The sequence below is a fragment of the Malaclemys terrapin genome, chromosome 1, assembly GCF_027887155.1.
Source record: "Malaclemys terrapin pileata isolate rMalTer1 chromosome 1, rMalTer1.hap1, whole genome shotgun sequence".
Taxonomy (NCBI): Eukaryota; Metazoa; Chordata; order Testudines; family Emydidae; genus Malaclemys; species Malaclemys terrapin.
In genome coordinates, this window is record NC_071505.1 from 47,437,434 (window position 1) to 47,456,813 (window position 19,380).

The 19,380-nt window shown below is 40.8% G+C and overlaps 1 protein-coding gene across 1 annotated transcript in view; it reads left to right on the forward strand.

The window, feature by feature from the left end:
• Nucleotides 1–358: 358 nt before the first annotated feature.
• The window catches only part of TFEC (transcription factor EC), a 205,736-nt gene continuing 186,714 nt past the window's right edge, over nt 359–19,380 (forward strand). The window contains exon 1 of the mRNA XM_054023771.1: nt 359–417. The gene's annotated coding sequence lies outside the window, so the exon portion shown is untranslated. The remainder of the gene's footprint in view (nt 418–19,380) is intronic.

The following is a 19,380-nucleotide window of genomic DNA, read 5'->3' on the forward strand; positions in this document are numbered from 1 at the left end:
AAAGTGTGCACTTTGGGTTGTTTTTTTTTTTTTTTTTCCCTGTAACATGGTATAATGTATATTGGGTAAGGAATATTGTACTTTTTCAGGGCACCTGCAGTAGGATTATTTTAGAGGAACAGGCATTTTTAAAAAGCACCCTGTTCTTCTTCAAGAAACATGCTAAAATAACTCAGTTGGCTGTGAACTGTTAAAACAGTGTTAGTATACTATTAGTCATTCCGTTGAACATTTTAGTTTAATAAATGAGAGATGAGTCTGATGTGAAAAAGAGGAAGCAACTTCGGTTGATATATCTTGACCTCTCTTCGGGGAACAGAATTGCTCATTTAAAACTGAAGGAAAGCACATACAGTATCTGAAAAGCCAGTGAAGAAAATACATACAGCAGATCATATGCCTGAGACATTACTGAAGGTAACATTTTTCTGAATAATTTTAGAGGCAGTAGATACGTAGTACCTTCATTATAGCAAGTTGTGAGCATTAAAATGTCTTTAAATAGATTATTATTGATTTGTATTACATTGTGCCTACAGATCCCAAAGAGATTTATAGAGGTTTATATTAGACTTATAGAAAAAGACACTCCCTGCCTTCATAGAGCTTAGAATCTTAGTTTAAACCAAAGTTTAACAGGTCAATGAAAAGTTGGGGGCAAAGGAGACACGTTACAATAATGCAAACGTTTATTCATAGACAGCTGTGTGTATGTTGTGGAATTCAATACTGGGTCTAAAATTCAGTTGATACTCAGCTTTCTTAAATTGTACCATAAATTGTAAATTTTCATGAGGCTGAGGCTAAGCAGATATTATGTTTTACATAGACTCCTGTCTGAGTTTCATTCTTCAGTGTATTTTTTAAAAACTGTCTTACAAACTTGTGTGTAAATTTAATGCTCATAAATTGTAGGTACTGGCTGGAGTAAGTATTTGTATAGTGTACTTAACACTAATTACAGAAAAAAACAAGGAGCAAGAATTTATCATCCTGCTTACTAAGATTGTGATCCTGCACTTCTGATGCAGGCAAAATTCCTGTTGTTGTAAAGGGGAAATTTGCCCTTATAAAGGCGGTGAAACTTCCTGAGTTCATTGACTAAGTATTGTTCCATCCAGCAGTTCATTACAAAGTGCCAGAACATCTCTCACGCAAAAAGGGTAATTTTCCTACGTTCCATATAGTAGTCACTGCCTTCACATTGAACACATCCATATAGCCACGTTCTTAAAGCACTTAGCATGTTTGGTCTAATAATATTAGTAACAATAAATCTCAAATTCTCTAGCACCACCAGCAAGTGACATATATCATTAGGATTCTATAATTACTCAGGTGTACATACATTTCTCAGATAGATTAGTTGCAAAGAGAAATAAAATATAAAACAAACAAGAAATGAAAAACAAACTTCTCTGGGCAGACTTAGCAGACCAAAGTAATAACAGGACATATAATTCCACCTTATATATCATTCTGATGTTGCCAAACTGAGCCAATGGTCTAATAACTAGAGTTGTTAGTTTCCAGTTAAAAACCTAAACCATTTTTGTTTCTGAAAACAGTTTTTACAGTCAAAAGGTTTAGGTTTTGTAAAAATGTTTGGTTTACGTAAACTGAAAACGTTTACTGAAAACCAGGGTGGTTTTCAACCAAAAGCTAAACATTTTTACCGAAAATCTGAACCAAAACCCACTATGTTATTGGAAACCAAACATTTTAACAATAAAAAGCTCAGATTTTGGTTTCTGAATTTTCTACAACAACAAAGGAAAGGAAAAATTTCAACCAAAAAGAAAATTGTAAGTGCAAACATTTTGGTCACTTTGTTGGAAAAATGAGAAGGTAGGTATGGTAGTGTTAGGCCATGAAGAGCCTTGAAAGTGAAGTCAAGTAGCGTATGTTTGATGTGATAAAAAAGGGAGAGCCAGTGGAGGGAGGCAAAAAAAAAAAGGCGGGGGAGGGTGACATAGTCAAAGCGATGGGTTAGGAGAATGATCTTCGCAGCAGCATTCTGACTGAAGAAGGGGCAAGACTGCATTTGTCAGGCCAGAGAAGAGGATGCTGCAGTAAATGAGATGATGAGAGCTTGGATAAGAGTGTTAGCTGTGCAGATGGATAGGGAAGGCCATATCTTAGAGAGCTTATGCAGAAAGAATAGGCAAGATATAGTCCGAGCCTGGATGTGAAGACCCAGAGAGAGGTCTCAGTTGAAGATGACACCCAGGTTGCAGACCTGAGTGACAGGCAGTATAGTGGTGGTGTTCAAAATGATTGAGAAAGTAGGTAGTGGGAATGGCTTGTAATGGAAGGAGATTAAGAGCTGTTTTAGCCAGGATGAGCTTGAGCTGATGGCTATACATCCATGAGGAAATGCCAACAAGTCTGAGATTTGAATTTGGACAGAAGAAGACAGGTCTGGAGAAGAAAGGTAGATCTGTGAGTTGTCAGCATAGAGATGTTTGTGGCTGAAATTTCCCAGAGATAAGGTTCAGAAGGAGACAAGAAGGGGACCCAGGACAGAGACCCATGGATCCCAATTCACAGAAGACAGGAAAAGAACTTCATGGTGTCAGTGCTAAATGCCAATAAAAAAGGTGATTTTACTGAGCAGCACCACTGAACACCCCCTGCTCTTTACTCTTCCCCTGGAAAACCACTTTTACCCAACCGAGACAAAACTCAGTGTCTGTTTTCAACAGACAGTAACTCAGTACTGTGGACAAAGTCTGTTGCTAAATCCAGCCAGGGGGTGTGAAGGGCACAAAGATGGAAAAGGGTGGCAAGAAATCCACCTGCAAACAGCAGTGCGGGTAGCTGGAGTGTAAGGGCCTGAGCCAAAGCCAATTCAAACTCAATGGAAGATTCATATTGACTTCAGGGGTTTTTGGATCAGGCCCTTAGTGCACTCGACGGTGCACTTCCATAGTCTGATACAATGTGCATTTCAGTCAAAGGGAGCATATTTATGTAGTCAAGGGGTCCTATTGTCCTGTGAGTACATATGCTCTGTTGAGCAGCAAATTATAGCTGGCATCAGTAGTAGCAGACTTGTTCCTTGTGCTACGAGAAGCAGAGCGGTAAGACATCTTGCCCTGAGGTCAGTATGTCTCTGGTATTGCAGGCATAGTTGGAATTTTGTTTATGCAGCACTTAGCTAATTTTAGATTTGGAAGCCCCCTGGGATATATACCTGTTACTAACAATTAAAAATGTGGTATTACTGTGTTGGTGATTGATGGATCTACCCTGTTTTATTTTTAGTTGTTGGATGGATATGCTGCAGGTTCATGCTGTTAAGTTTTTGTACAAATTGGAAGGCATCTTGCCAAATATATTACCAAATTCAGAAAAGAATCATAGAATATCAGGGTTTGAAGGGACCTCAGAAGGTCATCTAGTCCAACCCCCTGCTCACAGCAGGACCAATCCCCAACTAAATCATCCCAGCCAGGGCTTTGTCAAGCCCGACCTTAAAAAACTCTAAGGAAGGAAATTCCACCTATTCCCTAGGTAACCCATTCCAGTGCTTCACCACCCTCCTAGTGAAAAAGTTTTTCCTAATATCCAACCTAACCTAAACCTCCCCCACTGCAACTTGAGACCATTACTCCTTGTTCTGTCATCTGGTACCACTGAGAACAGTCTAGATCCATTCTCTTTGGAACCCCCTTTCAGGTAGTTGAAAGCAGCTATCAAATCCCTCCTCATTCTTCTCTTCTGCAGACTAAACAATCCCAGTTCCCTCAGCCTCTCCTCATAAGACATGTGCTCCAGTCCCCTAAGCATTTTTGTTGTCCTCTGCAGGACTCTTTCCAATTTTTCCACATCCTTCTTGTAGTGTGGGACCCAAGACTGGACACAGTACTCCAGATGAGGCCTCAACAATGTCGAATAGAGAGGAATGATCATGTCCCTCGATCTGCTGGCAATGCCCCTACTTATACAGCCCAAAATGCCGTTAACTTTCTTGGCAACAAGGACACACTGTTGACTCATATCCAGCTTCTTGTCCACTGTAACCCCGAGGTCCTTTTCTGCAGAATTTCTGCCTAGCCATTTGGTCCCTAATCTGTAGCAGTGCATGGGATTCTTCCGTCCTAAGTGCAGGACTCTGCACTTGTCCTTGTTGAACCTCATCAGATTTCTTTTGGCCTAATCCTCTAATTTGTCTAGGTCTCTCTGTATGCTATCCCTACCCTCCAGTGTATCTACCATTCCTCCCATTTAGTTTCATCTGCAAACTTGCTGAGGGTGCAGTCCACGCCATCCTCCAGATCATTAATGAAGATATTGAACAAAACCAGCCCCAGGATCGATCCTTGGGGCACTCCGCTTGATACCGGCTGCCAACTAGACATGGAGCCATTGATCACTACCTGTTGAGCCCAACGATTTAGCCAGGTTTCTATCCACCTTATAATCCATTTATCCAGCCCATACTTCTTTAACTTGCTGGCAAAAATACTGTGGGAGATTGTATCAAAAGCTTTGCTAAAGTCAAGGAATAACACACCCACCCCACTTTATATAGTAGATATCTAGTTGACTTTTTTCATTTAAATTGAGCTCTAATTGCTTCCTAGCATTAGAGGCATTTGGGGATTAGCATTGAGTACATAACTTTTTTTGTTCTATAAGTAATTTTTCTGATATGTTTTGCTGAAGTCACAGAGAGTGCAAGATTTTGATGTTAGCAGCCATTCTGAACCTAGCAATTTATAGAATTCTAGAGACCCCAGGCCTAAATTCACAAAAGGACTTGGGCAGCTAAACCCTACATTTAGGTGCTTAAATCCCAGATGCACCACTGCAATCTACAAAACTTGCTCTCAGATGCCACCTAGCCCTGTAGGCTGTGGCACCTATATTTTCACTGTAAAAGTTCCCTAGGCACCTAAGTTTCTGCCTCTGGGCATATGTACTACTACCTCACTTTAGGTATTGGATGCCTAAGGGTATGTCTACACTGCAATTAAACATCCACTGCTGGCCTGCGTCATATGGCTCAGACTTGTGGTGCTTGGGCTGTGGGGCTATAAAACTGCAGTGAAGATGTCTGGGCTCAGGCTGAAACCTAGGCTCTGAGACACCTACACTGCAGCTTTATACCCTCACACCAAGGCCAAGTCAGCTCACACAGGCCAGCCAAGGTGTTTAATTGCAGTGTAGACATGCCCTGAGCTACATTAGATCCACAAACCAGGGAAAGATTGGTGTGCCTCCATCTATCTTGTCTGCAAGGCCTGACGCCATAAACTTGCTCTGAGCATGCCTTCCAGATCAGGCTAGTGAAGGATTTTGCCCAGTGGTTGGAGCACTCACCCAGCCTGTGGGAGACCTGGATTCAATTCCCCCTCTGCCTGCTGAGGAGACAGGATTTGAAGAGGGGTCTCTCACTACTGAGGAGAATGCGGTCACCATTGGGATATGAGATGTTCTAATGTGGAGCTCCCTCAATCTCCATAGAAGTTGTTCCACTTTGTCTAAAGAGTGATTGGAGCGGGGAGAATGAACCAGCATGGGTCTTCTACCTCCCAAGTGATTGCCCTAATCACTGGGCTACAAAGTCATTTGTAGACCCTGTGCGGTTATACAAATGTGTATCTGCATCTGATCTGCTATTTGCAAAAAATATCCACAGATATCCATGGATTTGCAGGGTTCTACACTTGGGGCTGGGCTGCGGCTCCGAGGCATCCTCCCGCCAGAGCCCGGTTGGGGAGAGCCGCTTGGGCAGCTATGCGGAGCCCGCGCGGAGTCATGGACATTCCACCTGCCCTCAGCTGGGTGGAGAGCGTGGGAGGTGGGTACATGGCTGGGGGCTGCTCTCAACCTCCCCCCACCCACTCACTGCAGACAGGTGGAAAGTGTGCCGTGGCTCCCCGGCTGGGCTCCACGCTGGCCTGGCCCGGGGGAGGGTGGAGACCTTTGAAGCTGGTTGGGAGCTGTTCGGGCCCCCTGGCCAGGGCAGGTGGAGGGTCTGCCGCAGCTCCCCACAGCTGCCTGCCCAGCTCTTACTGTGGTCAGACTGTGGCTCCGAGCTGCCCCCCTCCCCAGCCAGAGCCAGGTCAGGAAGAGCCATGCTGGCAGCTGTGAGGAGCCTCCACCTGCCCTGGCTGGGGGGCCCGAGTAGCCCCCTGTCCAGTGTCCTAGCCCCCATCCAGCTCAGGTGGAGGGACCCAGGCTCCCCACAGCTGCCAGCGTGACTCTCCTGGACCTAGGTCCGGTCGGGGGGGCGTCTCGGAGCCGCAGCCTGGCCATAATAACAGCCGGGCAGGCAGCTGTGCAGAGCCGTGGCGGACGCTCCATCTGGCCTGAGTGGGGAGCCTGAGTAGTCCCCAGCCCTTGTCCCTGCCCCTGCCCCGCCCAGTGTCCCTGCCCCCCAGGGCAGGTGGAGGGACCCAGACACAGTAAGAGCCGGGTGGACAGGTGTGGGGAGCCGCGGCAGACCCTCACCTGCCCTGGCCGGGGGACATGAGCAGCCCCTATCCAATGTCCCTGCCACCCGTCCAGGGCAGGTGGAGGGACCCAGGCTCCACACAGCTGCCAGTGCGGCTCTCTCTGACCCAGCTCCGGGCCGGGGGGTGGCTCGGAGCCGCTGCCCGGTCACATTAAGATCCAGGCAGGCAGCCGTGGCAGACCCTCCACCTGCCCTGGGCGTGGGGTCTAAACAGCAAACCACCCAGTGTCCCTGCCCCCCAGGTCTCCTTCCCACAGCAATGCTGCAGTTCGTCACAGCTGCCCACTGGCTCTTACCATCAGAGCCCTGCATGGATACAAAATTTGTATCCGCATCCGTGCTGCTATCTGCAGAAATGGTCCATGGATATAAAGCGGATACCCGTGGATTTGCAGGGATCTAGTCATTTGCACTCTCCCTTTCTCTGATCCAATGGCTATTTAAGCAGTTAGCTGAAGTGGACTAGCTTCAACAGGAGACATTGAGAGACACCCACCTCAAAATATCCCAAAGCTCAATGATTAAAGCACTCAGCTGAGAGCTGGGAGGACGAGTGAATATGAGTCTTTCATATCTGGGTGACTGCTCTAACTACTGGGCTAAAAATTCTAAGGAAGGCACTACTTTGTCCTCCATTTCTTGCAAGGAATGACTTAGGTGCCTAAGCTGCCTGAGTCCAGCAGAGGGGTTTCTAGCTGTGGATCGCAAGCAGAGTTAGGTGCTTCCCTGCAGCCTGGCCTGTGATGCATATCTCTGTGAGAAGGGAGGGGTTTAGACACATCTCTCTCATCAGCATCTGCTGTTGGCTAGTTCATATGGTCACCTGCCTAGCATGCTGGCTTTTGTGGATCCCATATTTGGGTGCCTATCTCTCCCCATTTGTTGTACAGAGAACTTAGGCATTTAATCCGGGCTTTTTGGACTCCAGTGATTTTTTAAGGTGCCTAAAAGTTAGGCATTGCAACTCCTGAGTTCCTTTGTGGATGTGGACAAAATTATAAGTTTGAAGGAAGTGGTGGAGGCCTTATGCCAGCTGAAGAACGTAAATGAATACCAGGGATATTTGGGGTAAGGTGGGGTATTGGGAGAAAAAAATAAAGCCTGAGGTGTAATGTAGAATGGGAGTCATCAAATCTAGTTTTAGGAAAATCTGCTAGTATTGTATTTGGTGCAGGAGGTCATTTGGGGCATGGGAGAGGGCTCTGATTTTGGTGTGGGACTGATATAACTGGGAAATAGAGAAAGCTACAATTGGGGAAAAGTGATTAAAAGTTCAGATAAGCATCCAAAAGATCTAGGAGCTTATTCAACCTCTGAACTATTTGAGGTCAGTCCAAAATAAAACTCAATATTTTTAAATACAGCTTAATTGACATTAGAGTCTCTCATATGTCAAATTATTTCATATAGCGCATATGCACACATGTATTTAGTATCATACATTGACTATTCAGCTTCATAAGAGCTGATTGGTATGAAAGCACATCAATTGAATTTGCTTTGTTCCATCCATAAGACCCAGACCAATAATTGTCTTACAAAAGAAATTCACAAAAAGTAGAATAATGACATATTATAAATGTCAGTTTTTTTCTCACACTTTTGGAAAATCAAGGAACAAACAATTATTTTAAAAGAAATGCATAACACAATGAGATATTTAGCATCAGATTCTGATACATTTATTCACATTGAGTACTACCTTGCTGCACAAGTAGTCTTATTGATTTCAGTGGGGCTATTCAAGAGGTAAGGAACTACTTAACATGAGTAAGGGGATCAGAATCTGGCCCACAGAGTTTGGAAAAGACATGATGTCCTGTAAATGCTCCACTGCTGGGGATGCCTTAAGAGTATATATAACCATGACTTAATTATTTTTGTAACATTTTTAACAGCATAATATGACAATGCTGAAATCCCCACATCTGCTTATACACAAGGGCACACTTCCTCCTTTCAAATGTCACTACATATTTTTAGATACAAAAATTCTGGGATCTATATTTTTCAACAGACTGCACAACAAAGCCCTTTTGGAAAAAGACAATGTCATACATGCCCTTTTTTGGTTAATTTTAGGTACAACTCTATTTCCCCCCCCCCCCCATTTCTCTACCCCTTCTTTCTCTGGAAAGGAATCTAGGAGTCTCTGGGTGAGTAGGTTCGGGGACCTCCCATTCACTGGTTGGTGGTGAGAAGGTTAACACACTTTCCCTGCACCGATTTCATCCTACACTGCAGGGATTGCCTATGGAAGGTGAAAGGACTGTGGCTGGAAGGAATTATTCTGTCAGGAGGGATACATTATAAGAGGAATGAGTGCTGAAGAGTCTCTTTCTCTGGATTTTGAGCTAATTTGGAAACCAGATTTGCCCTGGCTTTGAGAAGCTCTTTTTATTTTGTTTGTTTGACTCTCAAATCTGTGTTGCTTTTCCTTCACCTGGCCCTTGACTTACTTTTTCTATCGCATTATTGTCTGAACTCACTTCTACTCTTGACAATAACTTCTCATTAGTGTATTCCATATGTTTTCCACCATTTGTGTGAAACAGTTCTGAGTTGTGAAGCTCTTTTACTCCTCCTCTTTAACATATAGCATTTCACTATTCACTCTAGTAATCCTCTCCATGACATGGAAGTGATTTGAAAGAACATGGAGGAAGGCAGGGAACAAATATAACATAGGTAAAAGAAGAGCGGGAAAGGGAAAAAGGAAGATGAAAGGAAAGAGAAACTAAGAGACACTGAAAGACCAGCATAAGACAAAAGATTTACAATAGGACTCAGTCCCTAGGTTGAGTTAGGTCAGTTCTCCTGCTGTCACTTAGATAGTGTCGATGACACTAAATGTGTTTTGGGCTTCCATGATGTTCTGTCCTGATGTCAGGAATCAGAGCCAGTCTCTGGGCAACCTACTGAGTGCAGCTGGCCTAGAGTAGGCTGCCTGACTGGCTACCCTGCCTGATTGGTAGGAAGAATTTGCAGACCAACTGTTAAGCCCCGCAGCAGTTTAGTGGCTGCTCAAAACATTCACCCATGGCTGTGATAGTATCTGTGTCTGTTCCCACTCATGTTCCTGCATCAGAGCCAGCCTTGCCTCACTCTGGCTAACTGGGTTCTGACCTATGGCTCCTGTTCCTGATTTCTGGCTCTGGTGTCTGGCCTCTGACTCTGGTTCTGATCTTGGGCTTCCTGGCTACTGACTCCTGCTCCAGTCACTAAGCCTGACTGCCCCAAGTCCTGGTCTCTGACATTTGGTGTGTTATGGAGTAGAATACCTGTGAGAGACAGGAGTCTGATACCATCCAGCATCTTCTGGGAATTCTTTTCCATCCTGCTTTCACTAGATCAAAGTTTGAGATGATTCTCATAGGAAGTTGGTAGACATACCACCTTAGAGAGCATTGGGCAACTGTTTGAGAGAGCAGGACCTGCTTAGTTAGGAAGTGGATCTCTTCATTTGACTTGAATTTGTACCTCTTAATGTTTTTGATCATTTGGAGATGCTTCAACTGAATGGTGTTCAACTTCTTTTCAGTTTTGATCATGACAGGCCATGTTTCAGACCCATAGGTCAGAATACTGATCACAAAGCTTCATCTCTCTATTTATCAAGGTGTTTGGGGTTTCAGTAAGCTTCTGGTGCTACAGTAATAATAATAATAATTAATGAAAGGAAAAAGTGAAAGGCATAAGAGGGAAGCAGCAACACCTGTAGCAAATTTTAGAAGAATATATTTAATAGAAAGTGGAATGCCAAACTATTACAATAAAATACTGTCAATGTAAATAGTGAATGTATACACATTGGTACCTGGTCATTCAGAATGCTATCATTCTGCTTTGGTATCATCTTACATTTAATTTGCACAGGTATAATTGACTACCCAACATGCAAAGTGGTGAAAATCAGGCCCACAGTACTGAAAGGTGTGTATGATTTTCCTGCCTGGTAGAATCTATCCCTGACTGGGGACTACTATATTATGCCTGCCAGAATAAACTTTTATCTTTAGATCTTTAATTTTTTTTCCGGAGGGGGGTGTCTTTGGAATACACCATATTGCCTCAAATAATAGGTGCTGTCTTAAAAAAATATCCTATGGAGTGATATCCTGGGCCCTGCATAAGGGATTTATTCTTTCCACTACATATCATTCAGTCTAACCTAGGCAGCTCAAAAGATAACACCTAGGCCAATTTGCAGCTGCCATCCCCTACCGAAGTCTAATCTTTGATAGCAACACTAGCAAAGACTCAAGTGCAGATAGGAGAAATCACTTTTGAATAAAATTAGTAAATGTCCTTGACAAGAAGGCTCTACGGATTGTGGGGAAAATGTGGGTAGGGATCCCTGGGCTCAAGAAGTAAGAGAACCGCTATGAAATTATTCTCCTTGATCTCTTCCATCTCAAACCTCTATGGGATTCCTGCTCCCAGATACTGAACACATTACATATTTTCCACACTTTAATACCAACTGCAGAAACTCATGGAGCTTTTTTAGAGCAGTAGGCATGCTGGCCTGAATCAGAGTTAATACAAAGAGCTTGAACTACTGATTAGGTGTCTATATTAGAACTCTTGTTAGTGTCTGAACTAAGAATACAAGAACAGCCATACTGGGTCAGACCAAAGGTCCATCTAGCCCAGTATCCTATCTTATGACAGTGGCCAATGCCAGGTGCCACAGAAGGAATGAATAGAACAGGTAATCATCAAGTGATCCATCCCCTGTCGCCCATTCCCAGCTTCTGGCAAACAGAGACTAGGGACACCATCCCTACTAATAGCCATTGATGGACCTGTCCTCCATGAACTTATCTAGTTCTTTTTTGAACCCTGTTATAGTCTTGGCCTTCACAACATCCTCTGGCAAGGAGTTCCACAGGTTGACTGTGTTGTGTGGAAAAAATACTTCCTTTTGTTCGTTTTAAACCTGCTGCCTATACATTTCTTTTGGTGATCCCTACTTCTTGTGCTATGAGAAGGAGTAAATAACACTTCCTTATTTACTTTCTCCATACCAGTCATGATTTTATAGATTTCTGTCATATCCCCTCTTAGTCGTCTCTTTGCCAAGCTGAAAAGTCCCAGTCTTATTAATCTCTCCTCAGATGGCAGCCTTTCCATACCCCTAATCATTTTTGTTGCCCTTTTCTGGTCCTTTTCCAATTCCAATATAACTTCTTTGAGATTGCGTGACCAAATCTGCACTCAGTAATCAAGATATGGGCATACCATGGATTTATATAGAGGCAATATGGTATTTTCTGTCTTATTATCTATCCCTTTCCTAATGATTCCCAACATTCTGTTAGAGAAACTATGCATCTCAATTTAGCAGTTCAACCACTTCACCCAAAGAAGAATTTCAATGTTTGCTTCCATTTATACTTTTACTTTCACATCATATTGTATTTTTAAAAACATCCCAGCCTTGATTGTTCCCAGTTTTTATGGTTAAAATGCCCTCTGTTTGCCTGTTTTACTCTGTGGCTTCTATTTTCCTTCTTAGTACATTAGTTTCTATTTCTCTTTTAGAATCTGACACTGCCACCTTTCTTTATTTTGACTTCTCTGTGGCTAGCCTGATTGAAAGGATGCTAGAACTGGGCCCTTGGTTTAAGAAAATAAATACTAGGATGCCTCCCCAACTATATACATCTGTTTTATTGTCGTGAGAAATATATTTGTATCAGTGACCCAGATTCTCTGATGAGGCTGCGCTAATCTTGATACAGGATCAGAGGAAGGGGGCAAAGATGACTTTATACCACTTCTGCAGCTCCCTAATTAAGGGGCTGGTAGGAAGCCACTCTGTCCCCAAGCTGTGAATAGCCAGTGCAGTGGTGGTCCATCCTCATCTGCTTTTCCTCATCTCACTGTGTTCAAGCCAGTGGGGGGATTGGCATAGAGCTAATATCCTGGCTCTGGCCATCATCCTAGGGAATCCCCTTATGTAGGAGAGAACCTCAGAAGGCCAGTTAAACTAATTTTATGGTCCCTATTCAACTTTGGAGCTGGTCTGAGGATGTGGCCCAATGTTTGCATAACTTTATTTCAGGATGTTACGTTGACAAGAAGTGAAACTGTAATGAAAGCAGTGATCTAACATTTATGAAGTATTGAGTCTCGGGGATGAGAAGTTGTGTACACTTTTTTCTTTGTGGGCTCTTAAAATCATGTGAGAGTGAGTCAAACTCACGTTGTACTTATGTGACTTAATAAAATACCATCAAATATTCCCATAGTAGTTGCCTGCCTTTTTCAGCAAAACCGGTTTGATAAACCTGTGCTATAGCATGTGACAATGTAAACTACTATTGGACAACAACTACAGTTTATAGTTCAGAAGCATCTGTTTAAGTCTGCAGTCTTGTAGGATTTAGAACAATGCAGAGAAAGAGAAAAAGTATCAGTGTCTCACTGAATGCTTCCTTAAATTTAAAACATGAAGCAGGGGATCTAAAAATTGTTACTTGCTGTGCTAGTTACTGCAAAACTTTTGCAAAATTTTCAAAGTAAAGCAAAACACAAAAACGTGCATTTTGATGCTATTGCAAATCTTGATTAGGTTTTTTATTGTCACTGTATATTATTAAAGCCAAATTCTGGCATGAGGCTTACATGTATTTTCATTGGAAAGTGTGAAATTTACCAGCAGAGTTCAGAGGTGCAAATGTTACTTAATATTTATTTTAGTGTCCTAACAGTGAGCTGCCTTGAAGAGCTTATACTCCAAATAAAGAGATGTTTTTAAACATGGATACAGACAAGGGGATAAGGGTAGGGTGAAAAGAAGGCAAGGTTTAAAGTAAGGAGATTGGGTGACTGCTTAGACAGTACTGTATGCGTCCTGAGGCATTGGGGGATATTTTAGTTGTGAATTTTGTTTTGTTTCTTTATACTAAACTATCATTCTGCCTAGAATCTGATGGCAGAAAACCTGGCGAAACCCATCTGGATCAACTCATTTTCTATCTGCTATAGGATAAAAGCCCATGAGCTGGGGAGAAGAAAAAGGGTTGCCAAAAGCAAGACACATTCCATGCAAAAATCCATCATTTCCTGATATTTGCTGACAGACTCAGCAAAGCGCTCTGTGTACCTTAGCTAAGCCAACTATGCCAACTCAGTTGCTATAATAACGGTATTGCTAACCCCATGTGTTCAAAAATCACGAGTGAGTCCTCAAATAATCATGGGATTGGCTTAAAATGAGATTTTTAAAAGATAACCCCCCAAGAAATCTTTTTTGTTTACAGCTGATTATTATTTTATTTTATAATTTTCGAGCCTTTAAGGTTCAAGTTTGAAAGCAAGCTTCAAAACAAATCACTACCATTCACTGAAATAGCAATGAGACTTTCCCTTAAGTACAGCTTTCTGAATCCTTTCTCCATGTCTCAGATTTAATTAGGTTTCTGTTTAGGTTCCTATTCCCAGAAGAGCAAGTACAGCTTCTTATAGTAGAAGTTCTCTCTCTCATTCATAAGGACAAACAGTTCTATCTCTTTGCATCAATATTCACACTTTGCATAAGCTCTTTCAAAGCAGATTTCCATTTTTAATGGTTTTAATTAGCATTTACTAAAAACTGGTTTCATATGATATAAAGTGACAGATTTAATTCGTTAAGTGGATAATAATAAAATGTGAATTGATTTGTTTCACTAGAGTTTAAAAGGCTTCTGCTCAATGGGGCCTCCTTGTTAATTCATTAAGCATGCTTTGGACCTTATGGAGATTTTTTTCTATTTAATTAACACAGATCACTCCCAGGAGATAGTGTCCTCCACAAACGTAAGTGATAGAGACAGTAATTCAAAACCTATTTATAGGTCTTTGTTTTCATTTACTCTAAAAGGGGATTTAAAACAAACCTACATGAGATCATTGTAGTACAGCAATAGCTAGTAAAGTCCTGGAACAATCACACATGCTATGGAAAGATGGTCTTGTGGTTAAAGCACAGGTCTGGGCATTGGGAGATCTTGGTTATATTCCTGGCTCAGGCACTGACTTCTTGTATGATCTCGGGCAACTCACTTCCACCAATACTTTCAAAAATAGACATTTATTTTGGGTTCCTCACTTTGTAGGATTCTACCCTGAGACATCTGGGGTCTATATATCAGAAGTGCTGAGCACCTGCAACTCCTTTGAAGTCAATGGAGATGTAGAAACTCAGCATATCTGAAAATCAGGCACAGAATGGGAAGGTGCCAATTGAAGCATGGAAATCAGTGGCCACTTAACTCTGTTTCTCATTTTTCCATCTATAAAATGAGAATAAATATATTTACTCAACCTCACAAGGATTTACTGTAAGGATTTATTCAGTAAGAATTTAGAAATGAACCCACCAGCTTCAAAATGCTGATTAGTTCAAAAAGCAGTTGCCCAGTAACTCAGCAATACTAGCTGATCAGATCACATTATTTCAGTGCTCTACTTTCTACACCGGCTCCTCATTGACTACAGAATCAAATTAAAAGATTTGGACCTTATTTTCAAAGCCCTTCCATGGGTTTGGCCCAAGTTACCTGAGGCACTGCCTTATACTACATGGTCATGACCTTCCATGAGAGCTATGTTCTATTAGTGAAGTGGAATTGTTGTACTTAAGAGTGAGACTTTCAAACTTGCAGGGGAGAGAGCTTTCTTGACCACTGGCTATGTAATTCTGTTCCAGGAAATAAGAAACCCCCCATGAATCATGCTGACTTCAGGTCCATCACTGTCAATTCTTAAATCAAGAGGGGATGTTATTCTAAAATATGTGTTCTAGTTCAACAGGGATAAATTAGGAAAGTTCTACAAACCTGTGTTATGCACCAGGCCATACTAGATGACCTTCTGCCCTTTATAACCTATGAGTTGGATCAAATTGTAAACTCCATTCCTTTGACCTGATCTTCCCAGAATAATAAAACAAAAATATACCAAATCCCCCCAATGATTAGATGATGGAGGCAGAGATAATGTGTTTACTCTTACAATTTTTAGGTTGCTAGAATACCATGGTATAAATATCTAGACAGAAGAACATTTGAGATCTTTGGATGGAAAACATTTACAGATATGCAAAGTATTATTATCCACAGCTGGATTATCTTTTGGTATTGTGCACTACACACCATCCAATTTCTGCATGGGATGAGGCAGGTCCTGAGGAAAAAATATTATGTGATTCCATAATTAAAGGCTGCACCCTAATTAATTTGCCTCAGGGGATAGAATTAAAGTTGCATGACAAACTTCCCTAACATTAGACCAGCTTATCTTGCAAACTTAATATATTTTAAATGTTGTTTTTGGAATGGATTTTCCTACTTTTTTTTCTCCAATAAATAAAGATTTTTAAAATGCTGTCAATTACTAGTTAGCAGAGTGCTGAATAAGGCAGGTCTCCTGAAGCCCTGCTTCATTCAACAAACCTATTAGGGCCCTGATTCAAAGTCCTTTGAAGTCTATAGAAAGATTTCCCCATGACTTCTGTGCGCTTTGGAACAGCCTATAATAAAGCATACAGAATGCTCATTTAGCCCTACCTCCTTCAAAGCTCTACTTTCACATATCTGATCTGTGGTAATGATGGCTAATTTCTTTTTAATGGTAACTACTGTTTGTATTTGTTCCAGGAAGGTTTGGTAGAAATCTTCCCAATTGCCATTGGCCTCAGAGTCTTGTGCTTTCTATGGGATTTAATGACATTTTCTTGTTCTTTTGTTTCCAGTGATTCTATGAGAGCTGCTGGCGTTCAATATGATTAATCAGGAAATTCTATATTTTGGTGCTGAGATCAGGGATTGCCATTATTCACTGTAAAGTTCCCATAATAGTTAGCAAAGGCTGGAGACAGTTCTTCGCCTTTGTTGGTTATTTTATTCTGTATTAGTTGGCAAATGTAGAGGATTATTCTGGAGGACTGCTGCTTCCTCAGATGAAATGCCAGCAGTGTCCTCCCTCTATTCCACTGTTCCTAAGTTTTATTTTATACATGGCAGTTCAGTTTTCGTTTAATTTTATTCAATTGAATTCAATTGTGCTTTAAAGATTTTTAGCACCTCTCAGTTGAATTTTTTTGTCTTGCATTTCTAGGTCTGAAATTATAGAAAAATCAAATCCCTTGAGATTCTGTCCATTGCTTTTTTGTTTTAAGAAAGCATTTATTTTTGCTTTTAGGGTTTTTCACAGGATTATTGGTGATGCCTCTTTATTGTTGTTTATGTGCAGGTAATTTTTTATTTCCATCAATATAAAATGTTGAAAAGGAAAATCTTTTTAAGGTCAAGCAGTTAAGCTGCAATGATTTTAACATATGGTCTAGGGGATGCTTGTGGTCATATAGAAGACAGGTGGATGATGCAAGAGATATTAGGAGAGAATGTTTACCTTCTGGAGGTTTGTATTCAGCAAGGTAATTAATAGAGCTCCTTGAAAAATCACAACATTTTTACAACCATTTTTATTTAAAAAATGTCAGTGTTTTTTTTTCCACTGAAAATCAATTATTTTGAAGAGCGCATTCTCCAGAAATTCAAAATTCAGTAAGTTTCAGCCTCTTGTAGCACTTAAGCACATTCTTAACTTTTACATCCCAATGACTTAACCACATGCGTAGCTTTAAACCCATAAGTGAAGTACTTGCAGAAGCTGGGCCTGAATTTCTAGCATAAAAAAGGGGTCCATCCTGGAGTAAATTTTTTGTATGCTACTGAAAAAGGTGGTTGGCTCTGCGGTATAAGTCTTTCTTGAGGCATCTGTCAGACTTAGTTAATAATCATTCCCTCACAAGAAAAAACTTTGCTAAGGTTATGGGCATAGGTAGTTGAGTGTATATTACCTTTCAAGAACACTAGTTATAAAACACAAAACAAAGCAGACTTTAGAAAACTGGGTAGTTCGGAGTTAAGATTGCACTGCTTATAAAAGGCATCCAACCCAAAGATGCAATCTACAAGTCGAAGCATGAAGGGGCACATGAATGTTTAGCATATCTGACACATAAATACCAATGCAATGCCAGCTACAACAGTGCTATGTGAATGCCTGTTCTCACTTACAGGTGACATTGTTAAATAAGTAGTGGGCAGCATTATCTCCCGTAAGTGTAAACAAACTTGTTTGTTTTAGTGATTAGCTGAACAAGAAGTAGAACTGAGTGGACTTGTAGGCTCTAAAGTTTTACATTGTTTTGTTTTTGAGTGCAGTTATGTAATGAAAATAATTCTACATTTGTAAGTTGCACTTTCATGATAGAGATTGCACTACAATACTTTGTATGAGGTGAATTGAAAAATACGATTTCTTTTGGTTATCTTTTTACAGTTCAAATACTTGTAATAAAAATAATATAAAGTGAGTACTGTACACTTTGTATTCTGCATTGTAGTTGAAATAAATATATTTGAAAATGTAGAAAAACATCCACAAATATTTATAATACATTTAAACTGGTATTCTATTATTGTTTAACAGTGCGATTAAAACCATGATTAATAATGATTAATTTTTTCAATTGAGTTAATTTGTTTTGAGTTAATCACTTGAGTTAACGGCAATTAATCGACAGCCCTAATTATTATACTGCTTTATGGCAATACATAAAGACATAGAAGTAGAACAGCTTGGGAATTTTTCAACAAAATATATTTTGTCAGTAAATGCAGATTCACTGAAACCACAATTGCTCACAGTAGGGTTACCAGATGTCCCAGTTTTACAGGGACAGTCCCGTTATTCGTAGCTTTGTCTTATAGAAGCGCCTATTACCCCCCCATCTCCTGTCCCGATTTTTCACACTTGCTATCTGGTCACCTTAGTTCTTGGGAAAGGGTTGGTTTTGATAAATTTCCCATTCTGAAAATATTTGCAAATTGAAACTGTCAAAACATCCCAATTTGACATTTTAAAAATAAAACAATTTCATTTTTCAGGTCAAAATGGCTTTTTTTTTTTCATTTAAAATGTTGTTAATTTATAGGCTTTTATTAAAAAAGTAAACAAAATCAAAATGAAACATTTTAATTGACCCAATCTGAATTATTTTTCAAAATGTCAGCATGAGAAAATTTTTGAAATTTCAGCTTTTCATCCTGATTCAGATGGTGACTCTCTCTCTCTCTCTCTCTTTTTTTTTTTTTTTTTTTTTAATCTTGAAAATTCTCATAGAATGGAAAAACATTTCCCACCCAGCTTTACATTACAAAAAATAATGTCCTGGTTAGACAAATAGCATAAAACTTTTCGTTGCAGGCTGGATCCTGTGAGGTATTCTGAGAGCATTCTGACACTTAACGGTGGTGGTCAGAACTTCTGAGGATTACCCCCAAGTGAGAAACTACTGCACTTCCACGAGTAAAAATAAGTGTGTTGACAATTCATCTCGTACAGTATGGGAGATGTGTAAGTATGAAACAAATGATAAAATCAATCTATGCATATTTTTGATACAGCCCTTGCAAAGTTGAGGAGATGGTAGGCTGGCAGAGTTAAGGTAGTTTGGATGTCTTGCTCCTGTTTGAGAAGTGCAGCCTTAACTTTGCTATTCCTGGGTTTCTAATGTCTAACTTCTTGTGTGTGGCAAGGTGGGGATGAAGTTCTTGAAAATAACATGCAGTTAAAACTCTGACATGTGTCTGCAATTGTACTTCACCTAAATGAAGTTATTTGTGTTGTTATTTCCTTCATTTTTCAAATAGTTCTTATATGGTGTCGAGAATTGAAGAATGCCGAGAGGGGGAGGCATTCCTCCCCCTTTCCAGACTTCTTGTGGTCTGTAGGAAGATAGACTCACTAAGCAGCTCCAGAGATTTGGAGGAGAGGATCCAGTCACCTGTAAAAGTAGGGCTCTTCCTGGGTCATCAACTGCTTTGCAAGCGTCGTAAATCTTATCAGGGCTT